The sequence below is a fragment of the Papio anubis genome, chromosome 13 (genome assembly GCF_008728515.1).
Source record: "Papio anubis isolate 15944 chromosome 13, Panubis1.0, whole genome shotgun sequence".
NCBI classification, from domain to species: domain Eukaryota; kingdom Metazoa; phylum Chordata; class Mammalia; order Primates; family Cercopithecidae; genus Papio; species Papio anubis.
The window spans coordinates 37,295,182-37,311,916 of NC_044988.1; the positions used below are offsets into that span (position 1 = coordinate 37,295,182).

A 16,735-nucleotide genomic window follows, 5' to 3' on the forward strand; every position below is an offset into this window, starting at 1 on the left:
TGGAAAGAAGTATACATTTCCCTCAAACACTATAGACTTGCATAAGCTTGAGTCCTGTCACTTGCATAGCAAATAAATTCTTCTCTAATTCACAAATTCAACTGTGACTCCAATCAGTTCTGGGGAAGAAGGAAGGGAATAAAAGTTAGCAGACATCAAATATCTACCTTATACTGGGATCACACAGAGATATCTAATTTAATGAGTGCTGGAATCCAATGTGGTTCATATTGTCATCTCCATTTTACAAATAAAGAAATTGAAAGCGTTCAGGGAGGTTAAAGCAGCTTGTTAAAACTCACACCTTAGAAAACTAGACTTGTTAAGTCAGAGATTCACAGCCTTGTGTTTCCATTGTTCTTCAACTTGATTTTCGAAGGTATGGAAAAAAACTTCAAAGATGTCTAATGTAAACAGATGTTTGTATTTCTTTAGAAAAGAAGGGTTCACAAGAAGTTGGATGTTCACAACAGGACTGCAAGTTTGGCTTGGTGTACCTAGAAATTAATCCTACCCTAACAAGCAAACCTGACAACTCTTCTTAGGTTTTTCACTTTTAAAACAACAATGATATGTGTAAGAAATGAAAGCATGGCCGGGCACAGTGGCTCATGCCTGTAATCCCAGCACTTTGGGAGGCCGAGGAGGGCAGATGATGAGGTCAGGAGCCTGTCCAATATGGCGAAACGCCATCCCTACTAAAAATACAAAATTAGCTGAGCATGGTGGCATGCGCCTGCAGTCCCACCTACTCAGGAGGCTGAGGCAGGAGAATCACTTGAACCTGGGAGGCAGAGGCTGCAGTGAACCAAGATTGCACCACTGTACTCCAGACTGGGTGACAGAGTGAGAGTCCCTCTCAAAAAAAAAAAAAAAAAAAAAAAGGAAAAAAAAAAAGAAATAAAAGCATTAGGTTATCCCTAGTTTGTTTGTTTTTTTAATTTGTGTTTTTTATCAAAGGAATGCATGTGCCAAGTTTAATGTCAAGCAATGCTTGAAAAAAAAAAAGCTTCCCCTCCTCCAAACTTCTCACTTCTGCTCTCCACAGAAACCACTTCTACCTCTTTTAGATGTTCTGCTACTCACTATAATATTGCTACATAGCATGGTTTACTGCTGTGTTTTTGATTTATTTTATTTTAGAACATTATTTATTGAGAAGATTGTGAATAAAATTTTAGGTTGCCAACACCACACACACATGCACATGCTTTACCTACCCCATATTTAAATATTATTTCCTTAAGATAAATTTTTGATATATTATATACTCAGCACTACCATAGGCAATTTGGGAATATAGTGGTGGCCATAATAGACCAAGTTCTTGTCCTCATGAAGCTTATATCTTAATGAGAGAGACAGACAAAAACAAACCAACGTATACTATCAGACAGATAACAGCTAGGGTGAAAAAGGCAGGGTAAGGGGATAGAGAATGGCAGACAAGCAATGATGGTTTCAGTAGGATAATTTTTGTTTAAATCAAAGTTCAATATTTAAATTATTTTGACTGTAGATTTATTTTACACTGAGCCATATGCATGATGACTACATTTCTTGTACAGTTTTTGTTTTCTTTGGAATTAATCCTTGCCTTGGCAAAAGAGTTGGGTGGGGTGTTGGTTTGCCTCTCTTTCTATTACTAAATCATCAGCAGAGTCTCTTCCAGGGTATAAAATGCTTCTCACAAGGACCCAGCAAGCAAGAAGCCTACCAGTTCCACATGTTGCCTCCTGTTGGCCCACATTGTCATTTTGCCACTTTCCTCCATCATCATCTTGAGAAATCCTTTTGCCTCTCTCGTGTGCCAGATCCCCTCTTTCTTTGTCTCATCTTCCTCTCTTAGTTTAGTCCCTCCGTTTGATGGGACACATCTCCTCCAGCAGTTTCCTAAGAAAAGGTGCATGGGTGGCAATTTTATTCTGCATATTTTGCTTGAAAACATCTTTATCCTACCTTCACACTTGAGTGTTAATTTGTGTGGGTGAAGTATCTTAAATTGAAAAATATTCTTCTTTAGAATTTTGGAGACATTGCTCTGTTATCGTCTAACTTCTAATGTTGCGCTTGAGAAGTCAAATGCCATTTTGAATTTTTAATCTTTTCTGTGCAGACTTTTTTTTTTCCCCTTCACTAAGACTTTTAAGATGGTTTCTTTATTACTGGTTCTGTGATGTTGGAACAGGGTGCCTGGATGTAAATACGTCACCACAAGGTCCTAGCTAGGTACTCAAAATCTGAAATTCATGTCCAATTCTGCAACATTTCCCTTGTATGATTTTTCCACTTTTCTGTTTTGTCTCTCTTTCTAGAATGCTTATTTGTCAGTCATTGTATCATTTACTTATTTATCAGCCATTGTATCATTTTTCCCTTTTTTCTTTTTTTGGTCTCTCTTTCTAGAATGCTTATTTGTCAGCCATTGGTTCTCCTGATTTGATTCCTTATCTTCATTGTCTCTCTCCTTCTTCCTTCTTCTCTGTTCTCTTTTTGGGAAATTTTCTCAACTTTATATTTCCCCTTTTGTATTGAATTTTTCCCATATTTTTAATTTTTGGGGAAAGTTGTAAGATTTGTATAGTAAACACCCTCTTACTTTTGAATTTTAAATGTTCCCATGTTAATTTTTAATTTTCAATATATTTTTATAGTTCTCTGGGTATTTCTACATATAGCATCCTGGTATTCCTTCATGCATGAAACATTTTCTCTTATCTCTCAGGAATTTGTTTCCAGCTTTCTTCTACTGTTTGTCTCTGCTTCCTCAAGGCTGCTTATGTTTTTCTCCTTGGTTTTCAACTCTTTAGTGTTAGGCACTTTCTTCAAAGGTCTGCCGATCCTTGGCTATTTGTTCATGTTAACAGTAAAGAATGGCTGTACAGATACAGTATTTTCCCATGCTTCTGGAAATCATCCAAAAACAACAAAAAGAACAGGAAATATTGAAAACAACAAATTCAAAATATTGAAATTTTTTGTAAAATTAGGCAGCAGACTCCAAAATATTTTCAAAGGCAGCCAAAAATAGCTGACTTTGCACTGAAACCTCCTAAAGATAAGTAGAAACAAGCAGAGGAGAAATTTCAGTGGAAAGCAGATTCACCAAAATGGGTCCTAAGAACTGGCCACAGAAAATATCATCTCCTGATGGTAAGCAGAACATGCTGAGGGGCCAAAACTACATTCCTTGATTTCCAGAGGGTATGGAAGTTGGGATGAGCAAGATAAGAACAGGATCCTCCCTCCTCAGCCCATTTTTTAAAGAGAGGCAGAGGAGGCAGGACTATCTGAAGTGTCACAGAAGAATCCTATTTGAAGGAATCAAACTATTTCTCTGATAACTGAGAATGTGAGAGGCTTTTGTTAGAAAAACCTGCTAGCCTAGAAAGCTGGAAAGCTGCCTTGGTTCTTCCACACTCCTGCAAATTACTGGTCTGGGAAAGCAAACTCATTCAAAGACAAATATATACGTATATATTTATATCTTTCCAAATTAAATATGTATATATATCTATCTAAACACACAGAGAAAAATATTATATCAAAAAAATAGAAAAAGAAAAGTAAAATTTATTAACAGTTTTTAAAATTCCCCCAAAAAAATGGTGCCATGGAGAAGCTGAGAATTCTAAACATCTTTACCCAGTTTCAGGCAGCAATCTTGGCTTCATCTGTTTTTTGGAATCAAACTTTCCTACAGGTGATCTTTCCCTAGGACTTGACCGAGAGCCAAAGAATTGGGCGAGCAATAGTAAGAAGCTCTTTTGGTCACAGATTTAATTCTGTGATCTCCAATCAGCTTATACAAACTAAAAACTGACATTTTGATGCCCACTTATTTTCTTATGCCTTATTTTTCAGTTAATTTGGATGTAGAAAAATAAAGGTGGCTATTTGTTGTATGTAACTAAATAAGAAAGCTTAATGTGTAATGTAATAATATTGGAGGGCTACCCAATGAAGAATAGTCTTTCTTGCTCCTTATGACATGAGTAAGACTGAACCCTGCTTAAGTTCCGCCACTGCTCTGGTTTGTATCCTGTTTGACAGAATGAGATGCTGAGATCCTAGTTGGCCCCTAGCTGCCCCTCAACCTTGGATATGCAATGTAATGGCATACAGCAGGACACTGATGACAACCAGCCACCTCTGCTGAGACAGATGGTCTGGCCCGGTAGACTCTTCTGCTCTCAAAGGTAGGGGGTTGAGGAGACATGGGCGCTGTGTACTATTTCTTCTCTCTTTGTCCATTGGACCCAAATACATATGTTTGTTTCATTTTTAAAAGTGAAATGCTAAGACTGGTCAATCCCATTGATTCTTGCATGTGAGTATAGAAGGACTGAGATGAGAAGCATTTACCACTACATTCCCAGTATTACCCATAGCATTCCCCAGTAATCAGTCCTGGCACCAGTATGATAGGAGCAACAAGAAAAAGATTTTTGAAAAGAATTTGATATTTACAGAAAAAAGTATTAATATCTTCTTTGTAGGAAAAGACATTTGTTTTATTTTGAGTGACTTATGATTAGAATATCATACTCATTTTAGTGAGTATGGCCTGAAAAGATTGTCATCAAAGTAGCCTATATTTCCCCTTGTCTGTAATTCCTCTAGCTAAACAAGGGAGCCAATTTTAACAGCTTGATAGTTCTGCTTCTCATAACAAATGGGGGGGAAATGGCACTATGATTTATATATTCCAGCCCTATGTAAGTGAATTAGTGTGAGTTAGCCTTCCTAAGTCAAGAAGCACTTTCTGAGTGGATGTCTGAGAGGCAGACCCTATGTAGACAATTGGTGATATCACCAAAGCGAAGGTTCCTGAATACCCTCCAATCTTGATGCCTAGTTTCTACTCAAACAGGACCTCTTACTGTACAATGGTAGGAAGAATGATTTCATGATTCTCTGTGTAAAAGGGGCTTTGAATACTTACTTTGTCACTGGTGCCCCATGAAGTTACCACGAATGGGTATTAACGGTTGTAATTCTTTTGTTTTAGGAAGGTGGAGGTGATAATTTAGGTCCTGAAAGATTTTGATTTTAGCCAAAAGAATACTGGGCCGTGTACAGGAGAACTGTTTTTACCAAGCTGTGCAACCCTGATTAAATAAGTTTTCTGGGTTGCGGTGATCGCCTTTACAGAATGAGAAAACTAGTAAAGTAGAGGATCATGAACTCTAGGGGTTAGCTCTAAGCTTCATATTCCTTATTATACATTTTACAGGTCATTGCTTATGATCCCACTATTTGTCATTTTATTAAGTCCAGGGAGGAGCCTCTTCCTAGTTCCTGACCAGAAGCTTCTACTTTGTCTCTCTGCAGAGCTTGTACCATTCATATGGTTCCAAGGAAGAAAAAGAAAACAAGCCTAGAGGTAGTTAGACCCTGGGGCTGAGGAAGGAACCAAGTGAGGCAAGGAGGTGTTCCGAGTATGGATACCAGAGGACTAACACCAAACCCCTCCTTGGGAAGGAAAGGGCTAATTTGGCAATTAATCAATGGAAGGCATGAGAGAGCATTGCAGAAAAACAGTGAACAGTGTACTGGGAGAAAAATGGGAACTAGGCTAGGAGAGAGCAGAGAAAGGGGCAGGAGAACACAGTTGGTACCAATGGAGAGGCCTGCATCAGACATTAGGCCTTCCCAGCACGCAGCCTGCTAACAGGTGGATTCACTTAAAGGAGCAAGGACGGAGATGCTACATTGCATGGCTCTGTTTCCTTAGGACAATCCCAAAGGGATAGGATATAAAGAAAATGCCCCAGAGGCTGGGAACAGACAGAGCACCCAGACAAGCAGGCGTAGGGGAAGCGCTGGCCCACATCCCTCCCAACTCAGCTGAGTGCTCTGCCTTTTCACTGCCTTATGGTTAGTGTGAGAAATGCTGACTGTCCCGTGACACTGGAGGAGAGAGGTCTCTACCTCCATGGGGCCCACCCTGATGCAGGCCTTTAAAACAGAATGCATATTCCCTCCGTCCTTCTCATCCTCAATGCTTTGGCTCAGTGGCCCCCAACCGAGATTCTGCCCCTGACTCCCCTTCTTCGAGTTACACCTCACCTGAACTGCCCACCCTGCTCCCACCGGCACAATCTTTCGGGTCAGCTCCTATCAGATCAAATGGATGTGTTTATTTTTATACATATCATCTCTCCACCAACTAGATTATAAATTCCTTGAGTGCAGGAAAACTTGTCTTGTTTACCACAGGATGTCTAGCACCCAGCACAGTGTCTTGCACATATTGGGGAGAAAGCAATGATTTGTGGCATATGGAAAGGCAGCAGACTTCATGCTTTGTGACTCCCCTCTTCTTTCTTGCTCACCAGAATCCTAGGTCCCCAGTATCACTCCAGTACCTGAGTTCCCTTTGCCTGGAAAAATGACCGGCATCTTTCCCATTTTTCTAGAGGAAACTTAAATAAAATTATTCTAGTATATTAAGGAACTTGCACACTGGAAGGGCATCCCATCAATTGGTTAACCTTCCACAGATAAAGGTATAGGCTTTGTCAGACGATTGACCATGGAAGTCAGGTTACAAATCCTCTGGAAAAACCCCAAAGGGTAAGTAAAAGAGTTTTTACAACTTTACAGATGGCTGGGCTCCACTTCCAGAGATCTTCAATTAATTGATTTGAGGAAAGGCCATAGTGTTTCCATTAGCTCCCTGGATTCTAATTAGAGCCATGGTTAAGACCCTCAGGACATAGCAGGCCTCAGGTGTCTGAGCCACGGGGCAATGGAAGAAGCACAATGGATCTCAGGTGAGTCTCCTCAGCCTCCCCATAGCTCCGACCCCATAAGTACACAGTGGAGTAGCCTAGGCGCAGCCAAGAAAAGGCACTGACTCTCTGATATCCAAGATCCGTAACCTGAGGTGTGGCTTCAACTCCACTAAGACATGTTCTGATCCAACAATCTCTACAACTTCATCACAACCCTGAGGGGTGAAAATGGAGGCTTCGTCATTTTATTTGTCCAGATTTATTCTACTAAGTGATACAACTGGAACCACCAACCAGGTATGTCTGACTAAAGGCTGTGCTTAGTCTTTTATTAAAGACTGAGCCATATACAAGTTAAACCTTCCTAATATCTTTTTAGAAAACAAACTCGTAACCAACAGGATCTTCTGAGTCACAGCTGGGCCATCAAGTGTGCATGCCAGGGCCACTGCCTCTCAGAGTCAAAGTCAAGTCAGATCTCTCACAAAAAAATCCATATCCCTGGAATTTTCCTTGTGGGCCAGCTCTCCCTGTCTTCAAGCATGGCCCAGAAGGACCTGCCTTGTGATTAAGCTTGGAAGTGCTGGGCTTGAAGAGACTTGGCAACCATTTGTTTCCTTAATGCCCAGCTATAAGCAACAGAGTTTATAGTTGCAGATGAATTTTTTCCCTTATTGCAAATGGCTTTGATTTAATAATAACATTTTCCAAGCCATTGGCCCATAATGAGGATTATTGCCTGTGGGTATTTAATACAGGAAAAAAGAAATGGGCTCACTTCACTGTGCAAATGGCTGCCACAAACCCTGCAGCAGGAGGGCTCATGTAACCTTTTACAACAACACTGTCTGGGACTGTGGAAAGATGCAGGCAGTTAAAGTCTCTTTTCATTGAGTCAAAGCTCAACCAAGTCTTGATGGATAACTTTACTGGGAACTGGCTTTCAAAAGTCAAAGTCCACTTTATTCTGGTGCCCTATGCAAGGTCTGAAAAGAGTTGGTGAGTTTGCAAGCTAACTCAGAAGAGATGGAGCCAAGGCAAGGATGGGTGGTGAAGGAGGCTAGGATGGGCAGGGAGGTGGAGGGGGCCATGCTGAATTTTGAAGATGAGGAAATTATATGCCAGATGCAGAACTAGGGCTTTCTCTGATGTGATCTCATTTAATCCTTCTATCAGCTCTGTGTGGTAGATATGCCTATCTGATGAGGAAACTAATGCCTTTGAGATACAAAGGAACTTTTCTCAGTGCAAAAAGAGAAAGCAGAGCATGAATTCCAATGCAGGATTGTCTGGCGTGGAAATCTGTGGTCTTCCTGCTGTGCGGTGTGGCCTGCGTGCATCTGGCTGGCTGCTTATGGCAAGGCAGCCTCAGGCACTCATCGGAAGCTTTCTGCTGTTCTACATAAGCACCTCTGCTTTCTGAACCCTGAAGTTCTCAGCACTCAGGGCCAGTTGCTCAGCTGTCCCGTCTCATGCTCCTACTTGGAATGGGCTTCCTAGCAGGCATATGTTCCCTAATAGGAGTTTGCTGGTGGTTTCTGTCACCCGAAGGTACTGACCAGTTAGGCGTTGTCTAATTCTGTGTGAGGAGAGGCCGCTCTCCCCTGTACTGGACAGAATAGCAGAGAGGAGTTTGGGGAGACAAGACACATTTCTAAGTTTCTAAGGGAGAGCTGCCAGCTGGTAGAACCTGTCTCCGGTAACTAGCTTTCTCTGTGGAGGAGGTAGTAGGGTGGTAGTAATTAGGAGTGGAGAGGAAGGGGGGTAGGAAGCGAGAAAGAGGAAATTGAAAGCCTTGAGGCCTGGGGACACTTCCTCTTTATCTAGCCATCACCTTAGGGACTCTGCCTCAGCCTCCGACTTCCACCCCTTGTGTGTTTCCCAGTTCATATTTACCTTGTGGGCCAACAAGTGTGTCAAGCATGTTACATACATTAACTCACCTGATCCTATGTCAATGCTGGGAGGCTGCCCTTATTATTATCCCCAGTTTGCAGTTGAGGACATTGAGATTGAGGCTGAGTCACTTGCCCCAGGTCATGCAGCTGATCAGTGGCAGAGTCAGGACCCTAGACAGGTGGGCTGACTCTCAGTCAAGCTGTCCCCAGGCTCACAGCACTGCCTCATGATGGCTGGGTTTTCTGAGGCTGAGAAATCCTGCCATTTGACAATGCGTCTGCATTCCCAATATCCCCTCCGTGTTCTACCCAGACCGCGTCCGCCTCCCTCTGTCAGCACTATGCACAGAATCTTTGTCTCAGATTGCTTTTGTCAGTGGATCTCAGCATTCTATAGAATTCTAACCTATTTTGTGGCTCCTGAAGTGGCTTTGAAGTGATTCTTAAAATGTGAAAAGAGAAATTCAAAAGCCCCCAAGTGTTGTCTTAAAAAAGATTACAAAAACTTCTTCTGAGCTTGGTCACAAGAAACTGATGGTAGAGTCTGTGTAATCTGTTTACAACATGGTAGAGCTTTTATTTTAAAAAATTCTTCCCCTATGTTGTGATTCAATTTTATGAATGTTTTCAGATAGTGTCCTTTTTATTGATAGTGGTAATACTATCCTTCCAAATGCAAAGTTTTTCCATCTGTCCAGTTATCTAATACCCTCCACGGCCCTAACTGACTTTGGCGCGGTGGTCCATGCTGAGGTTTGGAAGAAATATTTGTCCAGTGGCCAGAAGTGTGAGGAGCCAGAGGGAAAGTGTCAAATATGTCCTGTGAGTGTTGAGGACTCATAGCCTAGTAGCCAAAGCAGTCATTAAGTCCAAGAGAGCAAAGGAAAGTGGTAGAAGAAGGTATCTAGAACAGGAGATGAAGGCAAAGAAACTGCTAGATATTGGAACAGAACAGTATATGCAGAACGCAGGCAAGGAGACCCCAGAGCCATTGCCTTGCGTGGAGCATAGAATGCTCTCTCATTTGCGCAAGTCACATGGTGTGTGCACGTGTGCTTATGTGTGACTTAAGTCCAGCTTCACACAACAAAAAATGTGACAAAGTCAAGCTGTTCAGAACTATGTCAGCAACTGGATAGGGAATGGTGTCTGCTGCTCACAGCTGAACCAGGAAGAGGGCGGGCTGTGGGCCAGAAGCAGCGCGTCTTCCGCAGCTATGCTGAGGAATTTTCCAGTGTATCCCTACCCAGGGTGTTTACTGCCCAGGAAGAACGGAGGCCTAACAAGTTACAGTTGCTGCAAAGTCCTTCCTCTGCAAGTTTGATCAGAAGAGCCAGGAAGTGTCCATTTCGCTTTGGAGGAAGGTTGAATAAAACTGCCCGGGAGGCATCAGGATCTAAAGCTCACAGGAAAAAAAAGAGAGGGAGCAGGACTTTGCAATCAGATTGGGAAGGGGTTTGGCACACAATTACTCAAATGTCCCAAAGGCCAGAGAGGTCTGGAGAAACAAGGGATACATGTCAAAATCTTACTTCTGACCTTCAAATCTTTTCCCAAATTTTATTATCTTCTATTTCTGAAACTCCTCTTTATCTATCACGTAGTAGTATTACATTAAATTGTCTGTATTGCTGGTCAATGATTGCAGTTTGCCCTATTTTCTCTTATTCTGCCTCAATGGCCTCTTCTTCTTGCCCCTTAATCTTTTTTTAATGTAACCTACATGTCAGCTGGGGACCTTTCCCCCTAGATTTCTAGACCTCCTTGATTCCATCCCATGATGTAACAGAATCCAAAATCCTCCCATGGGTGTCTAGCGAGTCCTGAGGGCTAGTGCCCCCATTGAAGAGCATTCATGGTAAAATAACAATAATAATAAAATAAATGAATCCTCTCTTCTTGCCAGGCCATAAAATAATTAGTTGTCTCTTAAAGGTGTGAGCAAATGTTTCAGATCTCTAACATATAGACTCGATCAAAGGAGTTTTTCCAACAGTGTTTCTCTTATTTTTCACTCAAGAGAATATCAAGTAATAAAGTATTTCCCATCCTGATTTGTCAAGCCTCTGCTAGACAGACTTCTGTCTTTGCTTCAGAAATTCAAACAGTGGAGGCTTACCTCTCCTGTATCAGGAGGAGCAGACAAAAAGGAGTTAGTTGACATCAAAGCTGAGAGTGCAATATGTGATCGATGCTTTAGACAAAATGGTCTGCTTCCAAGGTGAGCAGACCCCATTTTTGAGTCAAGATGATTAACAGGAGTGACATCCAAGTATAATCCTTCCTTGCAATCTGTGTCTCTGAAATGTTGACTTCATATTTTTTAACAGAAATATTACAAAATAATCAACACAAATAATATTCCAGGACAAAGAAAAAGATTTTTTAAAATAAACTCATGGAATATCTTGTGTTTTTCTTCTTTTCCTTTGTTGTAAGGTACGCAAGTTATTGCACTGTTCTAAGCTTCAAAAACACTAGCAATGATTTATGAACACCATATTTTTTCAGATTAAGAAAGGGTTTTTATATGGCTGAGGTTCAAGGGTTTTGGACTTGGAGGCAAGATGTCTTCAGACCCTTCGTTTCTCTGTCTTTGGCTCTGGTATCTGTCCATGTTATCTCTAATTCTTTCATTTTCAACCTGGGGTAAGAAATGTAGACCATCCATAAATTTCCACAAGAAATTTTCTCACATAACAGAAAACATAATCTTCTACCACCTGCTAACTCCCTTCAACTCTTTTTCTCTATATGCATTGCTGTCTTGGAATTCTTAATTTTTTCCTCTCTATTCAGTTACTGGAGGTTTGCCTGGTGCCTGCACCAAGTTTTTAGTACCCACTCCCTCAAGACCCATAGAAGTAGCAAGAGTCCTGTCCTTAATGTAACCCTTCTCCTAGAGGGTGATCAAGATTATAACTGGCAACATTATTGTATTGCAGTACTTTTGCTCCTGCATCTTTCAACTTCTTGCTCTTTCATTCTGCTTTAAATGCAAGTCCTCTTATTGATCTTCAAGTCCTAGAACCTGCCGGGATGGAGAATTGCACATCATCTTGGGTTTTTGATTGAAAAGTCATAGCGAGGGTGCCATTACCTGGAGTAGGAATCTGCCAGAAGGATTTGGTTGCTGCAGAAGTTTCTCTAGCTTGGGCTCAGGGTCTTGATATAATTACATGAATACTTGCTCTGTCAGCAAGGTATAGGAACTGTGTCATTTTTGTCATGCTGTTACTGCATCCTGGGTAGACCAAAAAGCCTCTCAGTTGTCTTTGGAACTAAAGTTTTCTTAATTGAGGGGAAAAAGATTTCTCAATGCTTATCTGACACAGCTGGATGCAAGAGGGTGCTAATGCACCAGCAACTGCCTCAAATACATTTAATAAAGTGACTTCCAAGAAGCCATGTGCAACTGAGATAAGACTATGAAAGAAGTCCAGAAGCTGGAAGGAGGTTAGAGAGACAACAAAAAAGGGTCGATGTGTAGGTCTTATGGGGAGTAATGAAGTCAGGCCTTGAAGGTCAGGTGTCTTTCAAAAAATTCCACCTGGGGCTTGCTTTATCTTTTCTATCCTGCTCAATTATGCAAGCAGTAGAGAGTAGCTGCGTACTATGAACCAGGATAATTCATTTATTACAAACCAACATATATTGAGCTATTCTGTGGACAAGTCCTACGTTGGACACTGTTACTTGTGCAAGGATGAATAAGCCCACCCCTAACCTGTAGGAGCTTCCAGTCCAGCAGATAGACAGATAACCAACTAACTATAGTTCAAGACATATTGAAGTAGATAGGAAAATAGATACAGTACTACAGAGCAGGGAATAACCAAATAATCATTATTACCAAGAAAATCGGGGAAACTTAAAAGTGATTTTTTTTTTTCAATTCCACTTTAAGGAGTAAATACCTTTCCAAATGCTCGGAGGGGTGAGAAGGTAATTCAAGAGAGAATTGTAAAAGTATGAAAGAAAATAGCTATTGGGGGAGGGCTACGGCATTAAATATACAGAAACCACAGATTGTGCAGAAGAACCTTAGGAGATAAATTTGAAAAGATATTTTGGAACTTGATGAAGGTCTAAGGAGCTTGGACTGTTTCCTTTGAGCAATGGAAGAGCCATCCAAGGTGTTAAGGCTGAACATGATAAGCACTGTATTACAAGAAATCACACTGGCAGCAGCATGGATGGAATGGGATTGTATCAGAGGCAGAGATGCTAGTATGGTGTAGAGGCTCTCATTCTGCAAGTAAAAAATAAATCATTAAGAATTAAGAGGATCTGAGCTGAAATTGTGATTGTGGGGATGAAGAGTAAGGGAGCGATTGAAAGTATATTTTTGGAATACATTGGCAGGGCTCAGGAATGTGGTAGAACGAAGAAGATAAAAGAGAATTCTTGCACTCTGGAAAAGCTTTCAGCACAATGATAATGGAGATTAGCTTTCCCTATACTGGATGACCCTCAATAATAACTAAGGTGTTTGAATGTTCTGTCCTTAACACCTGAGCTTGATAAATATTAGGCCCACTTTCAGTTCTTAGATCTGTGTGTAACCCAGCAATGCCTCTCATCCCTAGTGTTCATCCAAGTTTATAGTCTTTGCCAGAGAAAAGAGAGCATCACTAGAGAAACAGGCCACCAGCCTTTCCTCCTGACACTTGGATACTTCACAATGTGAGTTAAATGATTACTTACATGCAGTGATTTTATGTGGTACAAAATTAATTTTACATAGCTCACATAAAAATGGGTGGTGGGCATACAAAGTAGGGAAAGCAGAGATGGGAAGGCAGAGGGGAACATGCTCTCTTGCTTAATGGATCGTTCTGGTAGGCAGAGGAAGTATCCAATTTGGACCATCAGCCAAGCCTAAAATATCCTCCTGCCCAGCACCTGGCCTCTTTGGCTCTTTTCAATTGTTTTAGGAAATTTTGGAAACATAATTTGGCTGGTATGTTTGTTGTAGAGCTCTGCCTGGGGTCAGGTCCCAGCCATCATCACCGGCTGAAACAGAATGTGAAAGGATAATACCCACAGTGAACAATAGCAGCAGGGACTTTCGTGACAGGTTTTAGCTGTTTTTTTTCTTTGAGAATAAGTAAAAGCAAGAAATAATAACTATGGACTCAACCCATGCAGCACATAATCAGCTAGAGAAAGGCCATCCTTGGAAATGCATAGATGTTATTTAAATTTTGTATTTAATTTAGAGGGATCTCAAGGAAAACTAAGATATGTCAGGATGGAGAACTGCACACCATCTTGGGTCTTTGATTGAAAAGTCATAGCAAGGGTGAGATGACCTGGAGTAGGAATCTGCTAAGGAAGACATTCTATCAAAGGATCACTTTGCCTGAAAAATCTCCTTATTGAGTAAAATTCTTCTTACTCCCTACTTTCTATGTCCTTCTCTAGGCATCACATCTCTAGATGAGTGCCATTTTTCAAATTCAGTGTGCATAAGTGTCATCTGCAGAACTCAATAGAAACCTCAAAGATTCTGACTCGGTTGATGTAGAGTTGGGTCCAGAAGCTTGAATTTTTAACAAGCACACTAAGTGAATCTGCATCCTCTTTGCAGTTCCTTGGCCTCTATTTGGAAGCTCATGGTGGTTACACTACAAATTCCTCTTTTCTGGTGTCTGACTTTCCCTGAGATAGAGGACAGGGAGTCGGAATAGGAAGGCACAGCCTGCCATGAGTACATTTTCAAGCTCCTTACGTCTCATATTCATTTGCGGCAAGGAATGAGAAAAGAAGAGAAAGCAACTAAAGACTGCATGTTTCAAACATGGGTGATCATCATTTCTCCTGGGGTAACAGGCTCCCCTTGGAGAAAGAAATTACAAATTACTAACAGTTCATATGGCAGAAAATTGCAAATTCCAAGCAAAATAAATATGTTCTTCCATTTCTAGGGTTTTAAATTGGCTATAAGATAGGAGGGTGCAGTATTAACAGGCAGCTATCAAATACAACAGTGATGTTAAATTACATATCAATTTAATGTTCTGGGTCAGCTGACAAATCTGTTCTCTCACTGCCACTAATTTAGAGCTTTCAATATCCCGTTCACAAGTCTTTTTTAAAACTTTTGGGAAAGATTTTGGTATATCAAATTCTTCCATAAACATCTGTAACAGCTGTGTCAGGGATCCCAGACTAGCTGACCTTTCTCCTTTTGCAGTCTGGGGGTGGAAATGAGAACATAATAGCCCATGATGAGCTGGCTGAGCAAAGTTGGGCCAAGCCATCAAATGCAGCTGTTGACTTCCCACAGGATCGATCTCTCTTGCCTCACAGCTCGCTTCAGGAGGAAGGTGTGCAGAATATATGGCCACATGTCCTGTGTGAGTGTGCCTATGTGTGTGAATACAAGCACACATGTTCATATCCACATGCGTCCAGGGTGAGGGGGGTGGCGGATACAGAAATTTTAAGTACACATTTAACTTCGGAGCTAAAGTTTTTTTTTTATTGGAAAGCCTTCTGGCTCTTTTGCTCTAGATAGTGACGAAAATGTGAAGTTTCTTCTCAAGTAGCTCTAGCAAATAAGCTTTATCTCATGTGCCAAATGATTGGTAAGTGGTTCTCTGAAGCCCTGTGTTGAGAAGGATTCTGAGAAGGAATCAGGCTTAGCCAGAAGGATTGATTGTTGGTACATCCTATTACTCCAGAGTGGAACATGGAGGTGTACATTGCAACCTTGGGGAAGGTTGTACCTATGTTCTTCAAGCAAATGCCATCATGTAAAGAGTAGGACTGGATAAGCACAAGTCTTTAGGACATAGTGTTCATTCTGGTGTCCATGCTGAAAATAGCTAAATGTTACTCAGTACATCCATTATTCAACTATTTATTTAGTGTATACTAACTACCAGGCACTGGGCTATCCCCTGGAACTACAGTGGAAAACAGGAGAGCCAAAACTGAGAGCTGAACCACAACCAAAAGCTGAGTAAGCCAACAACTGGTGAGGTCACATCAGGTCTCTGATGGGTTTAATGTAGTAAAATCCACCCCCTGAGTAAGCATATAGACAGAAAAAATCTTAATAGCTTGTTAAATACATCTTTGTTTAATGAAAGTCTGCATGTATGTTTGTTAATATACACAAATGAATGAATTAAAATACCTGCAATGGAATCAAAAGTGGGCATGGCTGTGATATCCTCAGATATCCTGTCCAGTTTGGGCTCAGGTCCAATAACGTGAACTAAGAAGATCTTAACCATTGCAATTCATCATTCTGAAAGGCTTAGGGGCAGAAAAATCCATTTGCTGCTTTGATCATATTTTCAATTCCGAAAGTTTCCCAAGTGAAACAAGGCATAGTTGGCTCAACAAGGAGAATGGTATAATGATATTGCAGTTAGCAGCAAGGTTTAGGAGAAAAAAAAAAAAATCAAAAGTTTTTATAAGGGTAAAGACTTCTGAGGGAAAATTCACTCCTGCCATATGCTTGTTTGTTCAGTACCTAATTCTTCACAGTCCTGTTGGCAGGGCATCAAAGGAGTGGCCCCATGGTCTTCTCAGACATTCTAATGGTGCAGGCAATGTTGATTACTTACACATATAGGTGTTCTATTTGAAAGATAGGGAAAATGCGAAAACCAAGACCACTTCCTTCTGCTCTTCACCATAAATTGGTATATACACAGAGAGCAGTCATTAACTGGCTGAATCTGACAGATTTAATAATTTAATTCTGCTGCAGAAAAAATTATTCAACTTTTTCTGATTTGTTTTTTCTTTTAGTTTCCTCTGCTTTACATTATCTATGCTTCAGCTCTTCTCTGCTAATGCATATTTAAAAGACTATTTTATTTTGGAGGCTTAAGTGCATAACAATGGTCTTCCAGTCACATACTTAGTTGCCATAGAAATAGCTTCTGTGTGTTGACTATCTCCATACATCAGGTACTGTGGTAGGCAGGTTTGAAGAAAAGTTGTTTGCAATTTCATCAGAAACTTTTTGCATAATTTAATTCACAGTGTTCTCTGGGAGGAGAATTTTATTCCCAATAAAATGCTTAAGGAATTTGCTCATGTACTTTAAGGGTAATCAGTTGTCTACCCAGTTGA

General features: G+C 40.8%; 1 long non-coding RNA gene across 1 annotated transcript in view; it reads left to right on the forward strand.

Moving 5' to 3' along the window:
• The first annotated feature begins 10,430 nt into the window (after positions 1 to 10,430).
• The window catches only part of LOC103878344, a 75,346-nt gene continuing 69,041 nt past the window's right edge, over positions 10,431 to 16,735 (forward strand). Inside the window, exon 1 of the long non-coding RNA XR_004178055.1 lies at positions 10,431 to 15,000. This is a non-coding gene — a long non-coding RNA (uncharacterized LOC103878344). The remainder of the gene's footprint in view (positions 15,001 to 16,735) is intronic.